Source organism: Vombatus ursinus, unplaced genomic scaffold (genome assembly GCF_900497805.2).
Source record: "Vombatus ursinus unplaced genomic scaffold, bare-nosed wombat genome assembly UNPS02014802.1, whole genome shotgun sequence".
Taxonomy (NCBI): Eukaryota; Metazoa; Chordata; class Mammalia; order Diprotodontia; family Vombatidae; genus Vombatus; species Vombatus ursinus.
The window spans coordinates 7,551,968-7,564,700 of record NW_020954580.1 but is presented as its reverse complement, the minus strand read 5'-3'; positions in this window follow the sequence as shown (position 1 = coordinate 7,564,700).

Genomic DNA, 12,733 nt, shown 5'->3' with positions numbered 1-12,733 from the left:
TCAGAGGCAAATAAACTGAAGCACAGGGAGGCTGTATCTTTGTTAAGCTGTATAAAGGGTCATGGACAGAAGAAAAGATCTAAGGGCTCTAATTCTCAGTTCTGTGGCCTCCGATTCTCAATGCTATGCCCTCTGATTCAAGTATGAAACTCAGGGCCTCACCTCACCCTCAACCCCAACAGAGGGGAAATAGACTCCACTATACTACTTAGAGACACATGGTTCAACCTCTCTTCATAATAGAATTAGAGTCACAGAATGTCCTAGTTGGAAAGGAGTCTTAGAAATTATCCAGTATAACTCCCCACCACCTCCTTTGCTAAGGTTGGGAAAAGTGAGGCACAGAGAATTGAAGTGACTAGCCCTATGTTTCCAAAGACCTGTTGTGATTTAATGTATAAAAAAAATATTGATTCTTCACAAATCTTTCTATCAGAGGCAGATGATTTCATTTGTTTGTTGAGAAGAGACAAATGTGTAACAACACTATCTGCCTTGGAATTAACACACACACACACACACACACACATTGTTAAAGCACTTTGCATTGTTTCAAGGTGTTTTCATATACATTATCTCTTTTGATCTCCACAACCATGGGAGATAGACAGGGCACATGTTACTGTCTCTAGTTTACAGATGGGGAACCCAGTTACAGAAAATTTAAGCAATGAGCTGAGCTGAAGGTCAAACAACCATTTAATGGTGGAGCAAAGATAAAAATCAAGCACTAGAATCCAACTCTTGTTTCACTGTCTCACTCAACCTTTCCTAACACTTCAGCATTATCCAATAGAAGGGCAGGAGAGTGTTGAGAATGATTCAGATGCTTGTGGGTGCTATTGTAAATACTGAACTAGTGGAAAGCTTTGCAGTAGGATGGGGCCATTTGCTTCCAACACCCCCAGTGACCTCTAGATGTTGAAAAGAATATTAAACCATGGTGGGAGAGTGGGGACCAAAGGACCTGGACAGTGTCCTGGTTTCCTGGTTGTCTTAGTGGAGAAGAAAGAAACCAGCTGTGGGAAGATGAATAGACAAGGACCCTAGAAAATAGGATTATGAGCAAGCATTAGGAGACAAATGAATGGCTTGGGGGAAAGGGTGTTCTGCCAACTATGAAAGTGAAAGTAAAAAAAAGGGGCAAAAATAAAGAGAAAGTTGAGTGAAAGGAGTGGGCAATGAAGGAGAAGGAGAAGAAGGTCTGGAAGGCAGCATTTTGTAATGGATATAATGTTGGATTTAGCCTTAGAAAACCTAAATTCAAATCTCAGTTCTACCTTTAACAACCCGTGTGATGTTGGGCAAATCACCTAACTTCTCTGGGACTCAATTTATTTTTTAACTATAAAATGAGGAGTTTGGATAAGATGATCTCTAAACTCATTTCCAGCTTAAAGATTCTATGATCTTATAGGGGGAAGAGAAAGAGGAAGTAAGAAGGAACATATCAACTTTTGGAGCTCTTCTTAATTTTATGATTCTTGATTCAGTGTTTAATTGCAATTGACTTGCAATTGATGTTATGGAGTCAATTTGGATTTTCAAGGTCAGCTCAAATGAGACTGTTTTTGTTCTTTCTAGTACTATTCCTGAAATCCTGGTAAACTTCCAGTGTTATGGTCAAGTAGTCAAAATGAACAGCTTTCCAATGGTGAGATTCATTAGGTTTCAGGTCATAGTACATATTTGTACACACTAGCTTTTCTTTAGGAAAAATGTAATTCATTTTTAAAATTAGAAATAAAAAGCGTCCTTTTTTAAAAGTACAATTTTGAGCAAGATTTAAAGAAATACAAACCACTACACACAACCAGATACCCTCCTGAATAATATACCAGAACAGTCATTATTGATCAATAACAAAGAGGGAGGAACAAGTAGAAGCAAATTTTCTCATTAGAGTCTTCTGCTATAGAAATTTGGATTTGAATTTCTGTTTCTTCCCAGGTTAGAAAACATCTTAAGGTGATAGAGAGGATCAAACTGAAGCAATAATTAGAAAATACTTTTTCCAGAAATGGACTTTTATTCCCGAAAGAACAAAAAAAAGTCTTTTGCATTTGTGTCCAGTTAAACTTCCCTTTTGATTACATTGTCTATAGTTTAGGCAGATGTACCTTTACCAACCACAGTCCCTGATTCCATGGAGGTCCAAAATCTGCTTTGCCGAAAATGTATAGAGATTCAACGTGAAAAATGGATTATAAAAGCTATGCAAATGACTATGTTTTATGCCTGGACTTAATTTCCCATGGCCTGGCTTGGGGCCTCCTGTGGTACAATGCACTCTAATTCTATATTTTGAAAACCATATAATAGCATAAGCTCCTCACTATTGGAATGCTAATTCTCCTTCCCAGGACCCTACATGTTGACTTTGGTTGTGCTCAGCAGGATATTTCCCAGCCAATTAATAGGGCATGCTGGTATCTTGTGAGCCCCCATCCTCCTCCCGTGAATGCACATGTGATCATTCTATAATAATTAAAGATGAATATAACCCACCACCAATATTACCCTGAAAGTTCCCAAGAACTCCTCATTCCTTCACATTCTTCACCTAGAATGTAACCACCTTCAGAATAGGTACAGCTTGTTTTTCATCTCCTGGTCCTCTAACATGACTGGGACAATGTTTGGCACAAAGTTATTCCTAGTCAATGTTTGTTGATAAATTGATTGATGAATGCATTGAAGCTAAGTTCCAGACCATGTGTCCCTTGGGAAAAACAATAGAGCTGCCCAATCATTCTAATGCTGGGCTGCTGGAGAAAATATTTTGGAGGGAGTGATGGTGAGTCACAAAATCCCAAAGTGTGTGGAAGTGAAAGAGGCCTCAGAGGCCATGTGGTCCACTGAGTACCCAATTGAGAATACCCAATACAACCACCCCAGTGAGCACTCATCTTCCACACTTCACTCAAAGGCTTCTGGTGAACACCACCTCATAAGGTGGTGCATTTTATTTTTTGACAGCTCTAATTGCTTGGAATTTTTTTACCTTAGGATGAGTGGGATTCTGTACCTCTTCTGTTTCCAGACATTGCTTCTTCTTCTGACCTGTAGGCACTAATAGAATAAATCTAATCCTTTCTTTGTATGCTAGTCCTTTAAATATTTGAACACAGTTATCATGTTTCTCCATTAAAACCTTCTTTTCCCCAAGCTAAACATTCTTCGTTATTTCAACAAATAGTAATATGTTAGATCCTCCAGTCTCCTCCCACTTCTGAGTGCTCTTCAGCTTTTTAATGTCCTTCCTAAAATGTGATGCCCAGAACCGAATCCAATACTGCTGAGCTGATGCTCAGGTCATTTAGACATTCCATGTAATGCATGGAACTCTGTGGATCCTTAACAAGTAGGGACCCAGCAGTGGAAAGGAATGATAGTGGAGACAGGACCCTTGCAACTGTCACTGTTACACCTATTAGGGATTTCAGTGCTACATTAGGACCAAAGGAGCACTACTTGAGACAATTGACAATTGAGTGTATTGTCCTTGGCCCCATCAATATCAAGAGAAATGCTCTTTTTCCCACTCCTAAGGGTCAGGGGGAGAAGTGATGGCATTTAAGGGTGAATCCATTCAGTTTCTCTCTCTTCATGTTCTTTCTCTCCCTTATCCTCTCTCCATTAGCTTGCCCAAATTCCCACTTCTCCATCCTCCCTCAAAGAGAGGAGTTAGACAGGTTTCAGGGCTGTTAAAGCAATTATCTACATTAGGATCTGGCAGGTTCCTTTAGGCACAGGTTGGGAAACTCAACAGCCTCCATCTGCTTTGGCGATAAGGAGAAAGAAGCTGCTGGAACCTGTCCCTTTACGACATCAGTGGTTGAAGGAAGCAGGTGGTTCCCTCATTAAGCTTTGATTGCCTGCAAAGTCTCTGTTGACATCTTTGCAGAGGGGAAGACCCTGGCTAGCAGCACTTACCCCTCTCCCCTTCTCCAAGGCAGAAGGAAAAAGTGGGACCCAAGAGTTACTATCAAAGAATTGACTCTGGTTGCTATGGTTACCTAAACAAATCCCTGTCTTTCCCCATATCCTCCAAACCAAACCAGGCTAGGAGGAGAGTATAGGGGAGAAATAAGTAGGGGTAAGGAAATGAGTAAAAAAAAAACAAAAAACAAAAAACAGGGCTGAAAGATATATTGAGAGCTCCCTGAGGTTATCTATTGGGAAGTTCCTAAATCCTTGTCAGGGATTTTTATCTCATACTTTCAGGCCACTGAAGTGGGAATGGTCCTTCCTCCTTCAGAATGATCCCTGGGCAAAATTTCTAAGCCAACTGAGTTTGTCTGTGTTATCCCTCCCCCTCCAACAACCTCTCCTGTCTACTCTGCCTTCTTACTCCTTGCCACTGTGTCTTTTCTGGTACTCATCACCTTCATTGTGCCCCTGGTTCCCTAAAGCTCCCCAGAGCTGAGAGATCTCACCCTTTTGTCCTTCATCATCTTCCAGACTGTACCCATTACTCCCACACTAAAACTTATGTCATTCATGTTCCCTACCCAAACTGTCTTGCTCTCTGTTAGCTAATCCAGTAAACTATAATTGAGTTATCTCACCCATCGGATATATATTTTTACAGGGTCCTTCTGGATACATGAAGCCTTCATGCAATGGAATGACTGAAATAGTAATGGAAATTTCAGGCACCAAATCAGTCAGGGAGGAGGAAATTTCGGGCCTTTTGAAATTTAACTGGAGGATTTCCTTTGCAGTTTGGGGCTGAGAGCTGGAAGTTAAGAGTTTGATATTGTTTATAGCCTGGACATTGCTTCTCCTCACTTCCTAAAATATCCCCAGTCAAATGAGATTAGAGTCATTAGAGAGGCAGTATAAAAGTAGGGCAACTCATCCCTCCAGTTCCTGGCTAGGGTTGAGTATGCATTCCACCGGGGAAAAGCTAAATCAATTCAACATCATTAATGTAGAGCAAATGAACAAAGGCATTTTAATTCTACAACCTGACAATTTGAGATGCAAAGGACAAGAACTAAAAAAAAAAGATAGAGAGAACAGTGAAGAGGAAATGTATTTCCAGATGTATTTTACCTCCTCTTCCCTCTACATCCCAATCAAAATGGCTCACTAAGTTCTTCTACCAACTCAACATTCCACTTCCCATTTCTATGGCTTTTCTGTGGCTGGAAAGCCCTCACTCCTTATCTCCATTTCTTAGAATTGCTAGCTTTCACCAAGCCTTAGCTTGGGTTGCTGTTTCTTACCAAAGTGTACTCTTTTCCCTCTACTTATTAGTGCACTGTCTCTCCTCAAAGGGTTATTTGTTGTAAAATAAAATGCAAAGAACTAGAATCATAAGTTTAAGGACAGAAGGGGCCTTGGAGGTTATTGAATCCAATTTACTCATTTTATAGATGAAGTGGACTCAAAGGGATGTGCCTTTCTTATGATTACACTGGGAATAAATAACAAAACAGGATTTGATCCCAGGTCTTCTGACCAGTTGCAGCAATCTTCTGCTGAATTACAAAAACTTTTTTGGGCAAGGGTACACATAGTGAGAATTAATGGCCACTGTTGATGAAAACAAAAGCTTTTAAGCAACTTCTTCTTTAATGGCCTCAGTTTCATCATCTGTTCAGTTAGGGGGCTGGATTAGATGACTGTAAGGTATTTTTTAGCTCTAATTGTCAATGAATCTAGAATCAAGAGCAAACAATTTAATTCAGCAAAAAAATTCAGTGTATCCTCTATGTATTGGGGCAACTAGGTGACACAGTGGATAGAGCACCAGGTCTGGAGTCAGGAATACTCATCTTTCTGAGTTTAAATCTCATACACTTACTAGTAGTGTGACCCTGGGAAAGCCACTTATCCCTGTTTGCTTCAGTTCCTGCTCTGTAAAATGAGCTGGAGAAAGAAATAGCAAACCACTCTAGTATCTTTGCCAAGAAAACCCCAAATGGGGTCACAAAAAGTCAGACATGAATTAAACAACTCAACAACAAACAACCCTTTGAGGAGAGACAGTGCACTAATAAGTAGAGGAAAAAGGGTACACTTTGGTAAAAAGCAGCAACCTAAGCTAGCTTGGTGAAAGCTAGCCATTCTAAGAAATGGAGCTAAGGAGTGAGTGCTTTCCAGCCACAGAGAAGCCATAGAAATGGGAGGTGGAATGTTGAATTGGTAGAACAAGTAGTTAGTGAGCAATTTTGATTGGGATGTAAAGAGAAGAGAAGGTAAAATACATTTTGAAAAAATACATTTAGAAAAGGTAGATTGGAGACAGATTCTGAAGGGCTTTAAATGTCAAGTATCTGAACTAGGCTGGTGGCAATGTGAATGAAGCAAAAGGCAAAGAAGAACGTAAAAGACGTTGTGGAGGGAGCATAGCCAAGGAAATGGAAGAGGAGTTGACAAGTATAAACAACTTTTCCATAGGAGTTTGATTATAAAAAAGAAGAGATAAGGGTGAAATGAAGTTTTTTAAAATTTTTTTATGACAATGAAAACATGGGTAGGAAGAAAGGGAGGAGATAGAGCATAAGAATAAAGATGGGAAAGCATGATGATTGATATTATTTCTACAACTGAAGCCTATTGAACAATGCTGTCCTGTTGTCCTGGATCCTGTGCTAGTCCTTAAATCTATAATGTTTCATTTTACTCTTGTGGCATACCAAATAGGGGCCCCCATCAGCCACTGGGCATAGAACTTCCAGCTCTAATGTTATGATCTATGGTCTATAACAGTATTTTTTAAAATATAGTCTGAGCACCAAGACCCTCTCAGGGGATCTGCAGGGTCAAAATTATTTTGATTTCTAATATGGTAAATATTTATTGATATAACCCACATGAACAAAAGCTCTTCGGAAATCCTCATTTTTTTTTTAATTCTGTAAAGGGATACTTATACCAAAACTCTGAGAACCATTGTATATGATGTGATGAACCCTTCCTGTTTTGGATGAGGATCCAGGTCTTCTCCCACACCAGATTGATCAGGCCCAGAGCCACCTGCACTCATGTGGCAATAGTTAGCCAGTGGGAAGTTTCTTTTCCAGAACCTGTTTAGTCCCTCTGGCTGCCTATTGCCAGTATTCAGCCTGAATTGAGAAAAATCACCAGTTCCATAGGTCCTCACCCAACTGAAGCACAAAAGTCTATACAAAGTCCCAGAAACCATACCAGAACAGTAATGTCTCCTTTTGTCTCCATTTTCTGGGTGTCAAGACTCAGCACAGTCCCTACCCTTCTCATCCTGCTACCAGTGCCCCCACCCCCACCCCACACCCTCACACACGTACTTACTCAAGGCCTGGTGAGTCTCTAAACTACCTTATCCCATTATAACCCATGTTGAAAGCAGTGTGGATTCCTTAGCCTGGTCCCTCTTCCTATATTACTTCTGCTGAAAGTAGCATTAGCCAGGCCTGAAAGTTGCTAAGACCTTATCTTTCTATCTCTTACTGAAACCCAGGCTACTCTAGAGTTCCTGTTCTTTAGTCGTGATGCTTTCCTCAATTCTCATCACTGAAAGTAGTGCCTTTCAGGACTCTGATTTTTCAATGTATCTACCCACACTGCATAAAGCACAGGGGATTTTTTGCTTTCTAAACCAGGGGGAATTCCCCACATTGCCCCATTCCCCCCTCAAGCTGAGATGGTTCACTGCTTTTCCACATCAAATCAGAGAAGTTCTTGGCTCCATTCTTGCCCCTGGGTCTAACTAAAGCTTCTTACCTGGCATAATACTCTGCAAGAAGCTGATCTAGCTCATACTTAGATCATTTTACTTACTTTATAGAAATGAATTGTAAACTTTAAAAATTTTATAATGCAATAAAGAAATTAAGGGTTAAAAGGGTTATTCAGAAATGTGAACTGAAGCATTAGTGAACAAAATGGAAAAAAATTCCAAAGGATAAATTAAATTGGATAATAAATATGTTGAAGAAATACTCTAATTCAGTAAAGGAAACACAAGGAGATGAAGGAGAAGTTAGAGAAATTTCCAAATGACAAGCAAAGACAGAAAACATAAAAAAAGTTCAAATAATAGAATAAATTAAGAAAAGATCAATAAATAAACATAAAATTAAATAACAGGCCCAGGATATAATAGAAAAAATCATGGAAATGTAGGAGAAAGTAGCAAGCATTATATTAATTGATAACAAGAGACACAAGATAAAATGCCACAAGATACAACCACCATCAATAACAACAACAAAAACAGTAAAAGCTAGTCACTGTGTTCAAGAATCTAAACTTTGCAAAATAAACAAAATGAGGCAATACTAAGAAAATGGATAGGATCCCAGTATAAAGAAAGTCTAATTACAATTCATCAAGTCACATAATTGTTAAACTATAAAATCATGACAAAGAAAAAATTCTCCAAGCAATGAAGAAGGGAACATAAATTATATTAAAAATATGACAATTTGAATAAAATCAAACTGTTCAAAGACAACAAGGGGGAAACCTTAAATATTAAATGAAATATGCATATTAAAAATAGGAATGGACCCCAAAACAATGTTTTGCAAAATGATGATATTGTTTGAAAACAAATTTACTTCAAAGACAGACAAGACCTAGAAAATTATATTTGGAAAAAAAAAACTACAGCAAATAAGTTCCATATACACAGTAATAGAGAAAATTAAATGTAATGAAGTTCAAGAATTATGAATTCTTTTTTTTAAAATTAAATTTCTTATTTATTTATTTAAAAATTCTTCCTTTTAATTTTAAGTTCTAAAGTCTCTACTTTTCTTTAGCCCCTCTCCTACCCACTGAGAAGGCAAGCAATATGATATCAATAGTACATGTAAAATTGTGCAAAACATATTTCCATATTAGTCATGTCTCAAAAAAAGAAAGAAAAATAAAGTGAGAAAATTATTCTTCAATTTGCCTTTAGAGTTTATTGGTTCTTTCTGAAGGTGGATGGCTTTTTTTTTATTAAGAGTCCTTCAGAATTGTCTTTGATCATTGCACTGATCATATTAGCTAAGTCCTTCACAATTAATCATCATTACAATATTGCTGTTACTGTGTATAATAATCTCCTGGTTCTGTTCACTTCACATTGCATCAGTTCATGTAAGTTTTCCCATGTTTTCTGAAACCATCCTTCTCATCATTTCTTATAGTACACTAGTATTCCATCACAATCATATACCACAACTTATTCAGTCATTCCCCAATTGATGGGCATCCCCTCAATTTCCAATTCTTTGCCACCATGAAAAGAGCTGCTATAGATATTTTTGCACATAGAAGTCTTTTTTCCTTTTTCTTTAATCTCTTTGTGATACACAACTAGTAATGGTATTGCTGAGTCAAAGGGTTTACACAGTTTTATAGACCTTTGGGCATAGTTCCAAATTGTTATGGTTGGACCAGTTCACAATTTCACCTACAATCCAAGAATTATAAGTTCTTAATAAATATAATAATATACTTTAAGTTTGTTACTACTTATAATTAAAATTTAATATTTATATTTGCGTGGGCATATATATTAATCAATGAATCATCTAAAAAGTAGTTATCAAGCACTTACTATGATAAACGATGGGAAATACAAAGAAAAATGAGAAACAGTCCCTTATTTCATTCAAATAGGGGAGATCAAACACACATAAATATATATGTGTGTATATGTATACATGTGTATGTGTATGTGTATATATATATGCATATGTATATGTGTATATATACACACATTCATAGGCAAGATACACAAAAAGTAAATAAAAGGTAACTTCATCAGGGAAGGGACTAATGACTGGGGCAGGAGAAGTGGAACAAGAAAAGCATTCTGTAGAAGGTAGTACTTTGAGCTGAGTCTTAAAGTAAGCCAAGATTCTAAGAAGTAGAGGTGATAAGAGAGAGCATTCTAAGACCTGTTTAGGGGCATAAATATGGAAAGAGATTATTGGGTAGGGGTGGCTAAGGGGTGCCATAGTGCACAGAGTGTTTAACTTGTAGTCAGGGAAGACTGAGTTTAAATCCAGCCTCAGACCCTTATTAGGTGTGTTACCCTGGGCAAGTTACTTAATCTCTATCTGCCTCAGTTTCCTCATTTGTGATATGGTTGATTTATGATAAACCTGCCTCCCAGGGTTGTTGTGAAGATAAAATCAGATGTTTGGAAAGTGACTTGCAAACCTTGAAACACTATATAAATGCTAGTTGTTATTGTTGTTAATAACAATAACATTAGGAAAAGCAAATAGGCCAGTTTGGATGGATTGTGTGCAGGAGGATAAAGTATAAGAGGAAGTCTAGGAAGGGGGTAGATTGTGAAAAGCTGAAAATGTGAAAAAAATCTTTATATTTGAAGCTGGGGTAACAAGGAGATGCTGAAATTTAATGTTTTATGCAGGGGCTGACATGGTAAGATCTATGTTTTGAGAAAATCACTTTGGCAACTATGGAGGATGGAAGTGGGAGAATCTTGAGGCAGGGATACTAATTAGAAACCTAATGCAATAGTCCAGGCAAGATGTGTTGAAGGTTTGAATCAGGGTTTTGGCTGCATGAGTGAAGAAAACAAGATGTGTTTCAGAGATGCTAAGGAGGCAGAAATGACAAGATTTGATACTTGAGTGTATATGTATAAGTGAGTGAGATGAGTTGAGGATAACAACAAGGTTGAGAACCTGGGTGACTAAAAGGATAGTAATGCTATAGAAAGAATATTTTTTTAAAAAAAGTTTGGAAGAAGAGTGGGTTTTAGAAAAAAGGTAATAAATTCTGTTCTGGACAGATTGAGAATGAGTTGCTTATGCATAGGTTAGTTGGAATTGTCCAAGAAGCAGTTTGTGATACATGGATGGAGTTCAGGAGAGAGATTAGGGCTGGGTATATAAATCTGAAGGTCATTTGCATAAAGATGAAAATTGAACCTATTGAAAGATGAAAGGTGATATGATCATTAAGTGAGAAAGTATATATTTAAAAAGTCCCAGGCATAGCCTGAGGATTATAGTATGGAGCTACAGTATACCATTGTCAGAATATGACAAATCAAACAAAAAATATTGACAATAAAGATGTCAGAGATGTGAGCCACTTATTTAGTGAACCGGGATTAGCAAATATCTAGAAAGAATTGTGAAGCAATACTGAGTAGTGAATAGAGAGATGGCTTCAGTAAGAAAGAAGTAGATCCAGAAGAAATCCTGCCTCTTGACACATACTGACATGTGTGACCCTGGGTAAGTAACTTGATTTCATAATGAACCAAGCAATTCTCTAAAACCATAATTTGTAGGTAGGTGTTGATCTACTTTGGTAAATAGAGATTTCTGCTGGAAGCTGCCTAAACTAATGAAATCATAAGGCTCCCATACCCCAATGGAGAGAGCCAGATAGGAAATATTGAAATAAACATTATTTTCATGTATATATATATATATACACATATATATACACATTCATACATATATATGTGTGTGTATGTGTGTGTATATATTTATATGTGTGTATATCTATAATACATATGTATGTATATATGTATACATGTATATGTATGTGTATGTGTGTGTGTATAATATGTATACATATATAACATTTTCACAAAAATCAATCACCTATTAAGATCATGGAGAAACCCTCAAGTCTTAAAAGGCAGAAATCAAGAAAGTTTTATTTTCAGATTAAAATGCAAAACAATTTAATTTAAATAAAAATAACTTGAGCAAAAGTCATAAAACTACATGGAAACTTAAAAAAATATTAAAAGAAAAAAAGAAAAAAGTCAAAACAGACTATCTGGCAAAAACATTGATACCACATACAAAAAGAAATGTGTGGAATATAACCAATGCACTTCTTGGTAGAAAATATATGTGGCTGAGTTTTTATATTGAGAAAGAGAGAGAGAGAGAGAGAGAGAGAGAGAGACAGAGAGAGAGAGAGAGAGAGAGAAGAAGAAGAAGAAGGAAATGAATTATTTTTAAGCCTAAAGCAGCTGTTCTCAAAATGTCATCTAGGACCTCAGGGGATCCTCAGGACCTTTTCAGGGAGTCTTTCAGGTCAAAACTAATTTCATCACAGTATTCACATTTGAATTTAGAATACAGCAAATATCAATAGATATAACCCACATAAACAAAAGCTCTTTGGGACCCTTAAGAATGTAAAGGAATCCTGAGACCAAAATGTGTAAGAATGACTGACCTAAATGATCTAATAAGGAAAAATAGCATTAATACAAGAAAAGTTAAAAGCGAGATATTGTAAAGGCATAAGCAATACCAATAGAATTGGAAATTTAAAAATTAATAAAGCAAGAAATTGTTTTTTTCTTAAAAACAGTAAAATAGACAATCAAACTTTAAAAAAAAGAGGTAGAAAACAAGGCAGCAAAATTGCAAATAAAATGGAAGATAACAACAAAAGAAATTAAGAATATAGAGACATTAGAGATTATATAGTTTTTTTAACTAAATTAAATAATGTAAACTGAGTAAATTAGTATGTTAATTTTAAAAATATTAATTGTCAAGTAGAAAAGGCTTTTCCCCTATTAAACAATGCTTCACATAGTTCCTGGCACATGGCAGGCAGTTAATAAATATTTGTTCATTTGATAAATAGAAGGAATTATTAAAGACAGGATAGATGTACTTGATTATATTAAAACAAAAAAATTTTCTTGACAAAGAATATATAACACAAATAGAAATAGAACAACATAAGGGAAAATATGATAAATATAACAAATAAAACTTGACATATA